This window comes from Glycine max, chromosome 13, assembly GCF_000004515.6.
Source record: "Glycine max cultivar Williams 82 chromosome 13, Glycine_max_v4.0, whole genome shotgun sequence".
Lineage (NCBI taxonomy): Eukaryota > Viridiplantae > Streptophyta > Magnoliopsida > Fabales > Fabaceae > Glycine > Glycine max.
In genome coordinates, this window is record NC_038249.2 from 7,205,451 (window position 1) to 7,211,592 (window position 6,142).

Here is a 6,142-nt window from a genome sequence, read left to right on the forward strand (position 1 = left end):
TCAACCACGGGACTTACTGCTACAGTATCATTCAACTAAAATATCAGATTGTTGTGCTTCCAGAAAATACTGTTCAAACACATACTATTTAAATTAAAATTATTGTACATGGTTCAGATCCATAAGTTCAATTAACATATGCCCTTACGGACACTATTCCTACTTCCCCATCAGGGCATATGTTAACTGAACTTATGGATCTGAACCATTCTTGACTCTCTGTTCTTAAACATCCACTTTCATGGCCTTGACATGAAAGAAGGATCAATCCCAGCAACCTTAATTTATAGGATCCAGTACAAGGTCATGAATACTTGTGCATCTAGAGCCCTATTAAAACCTCAAAAAGGAGAAACAACTTTGTTTATCACTGATATGACAAAGGCTAACGTTTCTCTCCCGAGAAAAATAAAATGGGATGAAGTAACTCTTCCCGAAAGATTGGTTATGGATAAGGCGACACCGTTTGTTCCCCGACCCGCTCCAACCATAGAGCATATTAAGCAAGATAACTTCGGAAAGGTAGAGATAACCTTAAATAGGAGAAATTCTTTTTCATCAAGGATAAAAGCCTCTAGGTCTGAATATGAGTCAGCCAGAAGGTCTTTTTCAGTTAGAACCCGTTCAATTCCAGTAGGACTAACCAGATCTGAGTCACATAACTAGTTCCCTACTATAAACCTCCAAGGATTAGACACTACTTCTAGCATACCTAGAACAACTTACAACCAAGAACAAGAGGACGACCAAAAGTCGATCCAATCCCCAACATACTCTTCTATGGAACCTTATGATGTTATCTGACAACTTTAGCATTGATAAGGAAACCCTTAGGAAAGATTTTTATTCTCCAGAGAATGAACCTCAAAGGAGATGGTTTTTCCAACATTACAAGGGTACAAACAGAAAAAAAATCCAAGACAAATTCTACGAATTTGTCGAAAGAGTCAAAATCAATGTCCTTTTCTTTGATTGGTTTCATGCTTATGCCATCAAAAAGGATATAGATTACCCTTGGAAACAAGACATCATAGGTGATCCAACAACAAATGTCATAACAAATCGGCAAGTGAAGGATGGTGAGTTAATCCAATCAGAATTACCTCCCGCAACACAATATCAACTACCAAATATCAAAGACAGTAACAATAAACTTGTCATGGCAATTCCATTCAAGACAAAAGATGTCAACGAGGAAGTAACCTCTAAAGACATTAAGAGCCTAATGGAACAGGCAAATTATACCAATAAATATTTACAAGCTTTAGGAGAAACCATAAAAACTAAGGTAGTTCCTAAACAAAAATCAATTGAGGAAGCTTCACCGAGCATCCCCATTGAAAAACCTTTATTCAAACCTTTCAAAGTTAGTGAGAAGGCTAAACGAAAAATTAGCGAACTTAGAAAAACTAAATCCTTAATTGAAGGCGTAGGTGACAACCATAGTGAATTACTAAACAAGATTGGTAGTTTACTTAAGGTCATTCCAGATACTCCCCAAGCCTCAGAAAATACTTCCAAAATGGTAACAAGAAGTACCTCCAAATTAATTAATGTTATTAATGAAGATAGTGACCAAAACTCAGATAACACAACTGAGATAGGATCAGTGTCAGAAAAGAATATAAATCCAATTAATTCCAAACACTAGAAAACACCCTCCAAATTATATTATCAACGTCCAACTGCCCCTGACCTTCTATTAGAAGAAAGAGGTGAGAACAATTTTAGAAGTTTTAGTCCAAACAACATCTATGAATGGAACATAGATGCACAAATGGAGTATAACATCATGAATACACTCCAACATATGACCATGGTAGCTACGACTTACCAAACCTCCCACGAGTGTTCAGAAGAAACCATTATAGATATCTTAGTGGCAGGATTTTCTGGACAACTAAAAGGATGGTGGGATAATTATCTCACTAATGAGGAGAAATCAAAAATTTACAGTGCAGTTAAGACGGATCTCAATGGAAAAGTCATTACTAATGATGATGATAAAGAGATTCCTGACGCTGTTAACACATTAATTTTTGCAATAGCCCAACATTTCATTGGAGACCCATCCTTGTGGAAAGATAGGTCTGCAGAATTATTATCAAATCTTAAGTGTAGAACCTTAGCGGATTTTAGGTGGTATAGAGATACTTTCCTAACTAGGGTTTACACAAGAGAAGATAGTCAACAACCTTTTTGGAAAGAAAAATTTCTAGCCGGTCTTCCTAGATCATTAGGAGACAAGGTTAGAGATAAAATGCGTAGTCAATCTGCCAATGGAGACATTCCATATGAAAACTTAAGCTATGGTCAATTAATTTCCTATGTCCAAAAGGTAGCCTTAAAAATCTGCCAGGACGACAAAATTCAGAGGCAATTAGCCAAAGAAAAAGCTCAAACAAAGAGGGATTTAGGTTCCTTCTGTGAACAATTTGGCTTACCAGCCTCTCCAAAGCAAAAGAAAAAACAATCCTCTAGTAAAGAAATCCATGAGAATAAACCGGTCAATACAAAGAGATTTCCAAGAAGGAGATACTCACACAAACCATCAACCAATAGAGAAATAGAAAATCCTAAACAAAAAATAAAATAAAAAATAACGTGCTACAATTGTGGAAAACAAGGCCACATCAGCAAATATTGTAGACTAAAAAAGAAGTTAAGAAACCTTAACCTAGAACCCGCAATTGAAGAGCAAATAAACAATTTGCTTATAGAAACCTCGGAGGAAGCAACAGAAACTTCATCCTCCGTGCTTTCCGATGAAAACCTAAACCTAATCCAACAAGATGACCAACTATCATCAACAGATGATGATGATGGGCAAATCAATACTCTAACGAGAGAACAAGATCTCTTGTTTGAAGCAATCAATTCCATACCTGACCCCCAGGAAAAGAAGGTTTTCCTGGAAAAGCTCAAGAAAACATTAGAGGTAAAACCTAGACAAAAGGATTTTATCACAAACAACAAATTTGATGTAAGTAACATACTCAAGAGATTACAAAATTCTTCAACCAAACCAACGACAATCCAAGATCTCCAAACAGAGATAAACAATCTAAAAAGAGAGGTAAAAGAACTTCGTCAACAACAAGAAATTCATCAGATCATTCTTTCTCAACTTGAGGAAGATAGTGATTCTGAAAGTGCCAACAACAGTGAGGAAAAACAACCAGAAAATTTAGAAGATGATATGTTTATGGGATTAATCAACAAGATTAAAATCCAAAAATTCTACATAAACATAAAAATAATTATTAATGATTTCGTTTTAGAAACAAAGGCCCTATTTGACACAGGGGCTGATTCAAACTGCATTTTAGAAGGATTAATTCCTACAAAATTCTTTGAGAAAACCTCAGAAAAATTAAGTACGACAAATGGCTCAAAATTAAAAATTAATTTTAAGCTATCAAATGCAAACCAAGGTCTTAAGATTAACACAAACTTTCTTCTGGTAAAAAACCTTAAGAGTGAAGCAATCTTAGGAACGCCCTTCATTAGAGCCCTGTTTCCCATCCAAATATCTAATGAAGGAATAACCACAAATTATTTAGGAAGAAAAATTATATTTAATTTTTCTACTAAACCAATTTCCAGAAATATAAATCTTATAGAAAATAAGATTAATCAAATTAACTTCTTAAAAGAAGAAGTATCTTTTAATAATATTCAGATACAACTGGGAAAACCCCAAGTAAAAGAAAAAATTCAATCTTTATTAAATCATATTGAATCGACCGTCTGTTCTGAATTGCCACATGCATTTTGGGACAGAAAGAAACATATTGTTGATCTCCCTTATGAGAAAGACTTTAGGGAAAAACAAATTCCCACAAAAGCCAGACCAATCCAAATGAATGAAGAACTTCTCCAATACTGTCAAAAAGAAATCAAGGATTTGCTTGATAAAGGTCTAATCTGGAAAAGCAAAAGCCCATGGCCTTGTGCGGCTTTTTATGTCAACAAACAATCTGAGATTGAGCGTGGAACACCCCGCTTAGTCATAAATTACAAACCACTAAATAAAGCATTACAATGGATTAGATATCCTATTCCAAACAAAAAAGATTTGCTTAACAGATTAAATTCTGCAAAGATATTTTCAAAATTTGATATGAAATCTGGATTTTGGCAGATCCAAATCCAAGAATCAGTTAGGTACAAAACAACGTTTACTGTACCTTTCGGGCAATATGAATGGAATGTGATGCCATTCAGACTGAAGAATGCCCCTTCAGAATTTCAACAAATTATGAATGATATTTTTAATCCCTATTCAAAATTTGTCATTGTCTACATAGATGATGTTTTAATCTTTTCCCAAAACATTGACCAACATTTCAAACATCTCCAGACCTTCATACATATCATCAAACAAAATGGTTTGGCAGTCTCCAAATAAAAAATCAATCTTTTCCAAACTCGAATTCGATTCCTTGGTCACAATATATATCAAGGTACAATCATTCCAATCGAAAGGTCAATAGAGTTTGCTAGCAAATTTCCCAACCAAATCTTAGACAAAACCCAGTTACAAAGATTTCTAGGTTGTCTAAATTACGTAGGAGAATTTTCCCCCTATTTAAGCAATATTGTCAAGCCATTGCATGATAGGATGAAGAAAAATCTGCCTCCTTGGTCTGACCTCCATACACAAACGGTTAAAGAAATCAAAGTCAAAGTCCAATCCATAAAATGTCTGTATCTTCCTATTCCACAGGCATTTAAAATTGTCGAAACTGATGCTTCAGACATAGATTATGGTGGCATCCTCAAACAAAGAGTCCATGGCCAAGATCATGTCATTGCATATACATCAAAACATTGGAATCCTGCACAATTAAAATATTCAACTGTTAAAAAAGAAATTTTAGCAATTGTTTTGTGCATTTCCAAATTTCAATCAGATTTATTAAACAAAAATTTCTAATCAGGGTTGATTGTAAATCAGCCAAAGATATTTTACAAAAAGATGTTAAAAACCTTGCCTCAAAACAAATTTTTGCAAGATGGCAAACAATTCTAAGTGTCTTTGATTTTGACATAGAATACATCATGGGCACCTCAAACTCATTACCTGACTACCTTACCCGTGAATTCTTACAGAAAAGTGGTAATGCCTCCTAAGGCATCGGGAATCTCCCTAAGGGGAGGAAAGAGTACAGGCAAAGGAGCCAGACTGGCTCTTCCAGAGCCAACCATCAAGAAATCATCAACCTCTTCTGGGTCACCAACCCAGGCTGGGTCATCTACCCAGAAAACCAATTTAGAAGGGTCATCAACCCAGATTGCCTCAATCAAACCTGAGCCATCCACTCAGGAATCTCCCAAACCGGCAACCGCCAAACAAACATCGGCCGACTATGCATGGCCAATTGAAACCCTTCAGGCCCTTCAAGACATGGGTCTAACCAAATTTCCAAAAAAAATCAAAAAATCTTGGGCAGACATTGCCTCAGAATCTGATGATGAATCTGAATCAAATCTACAAACAATGATCCAAAATGCGTCAATGACCAAAACAACCACCAATACTAAAGGAAAACTACCTTTAGCCAAAGCTCAAACACCACCCACCAAACAAACTAACAATTATATTTATAAAAATAAATTGTTAACTGTTTTGCAGATGGAACCTGAATTTTGGGACAAAAATCCCTTCAAGGCGATGGCCAAGGCTTTCCCACCAGGATTTCACTACAAACCAACCACCATCCTGAAGACAAGAACTTTTTATGAATTGATTTTGGTAGATTCAAACTCAGTATCTATCAAACGTTTCAAAGATCCAAAAGACCAAACATTAAACACCCACTCGACAATCCAGATACTAAAAGTTCTTCAACCAAGACACTTTGGTTCGGACTTGAACAAAGGAAAGAGATTTTCAGTTCCATTTGATCCGGTAGGTTATACCTATTGGGATTACGTTGATGCTTGGACTAAGGTGTTTTGGCGCCAAAATACCCGCTTCAAGCATTCATGGCTGATATATTTCAAGACCAATACAATTTACAATTTTCCCAATTGGTTTTTGCAATGATGGGACTTCTTTGGACCAATCCCAGAGATATTCCCAGAAATAGTCCAACAAGGATTTTCTCAATTTAAGAAACAATACAATTCGCAGGAA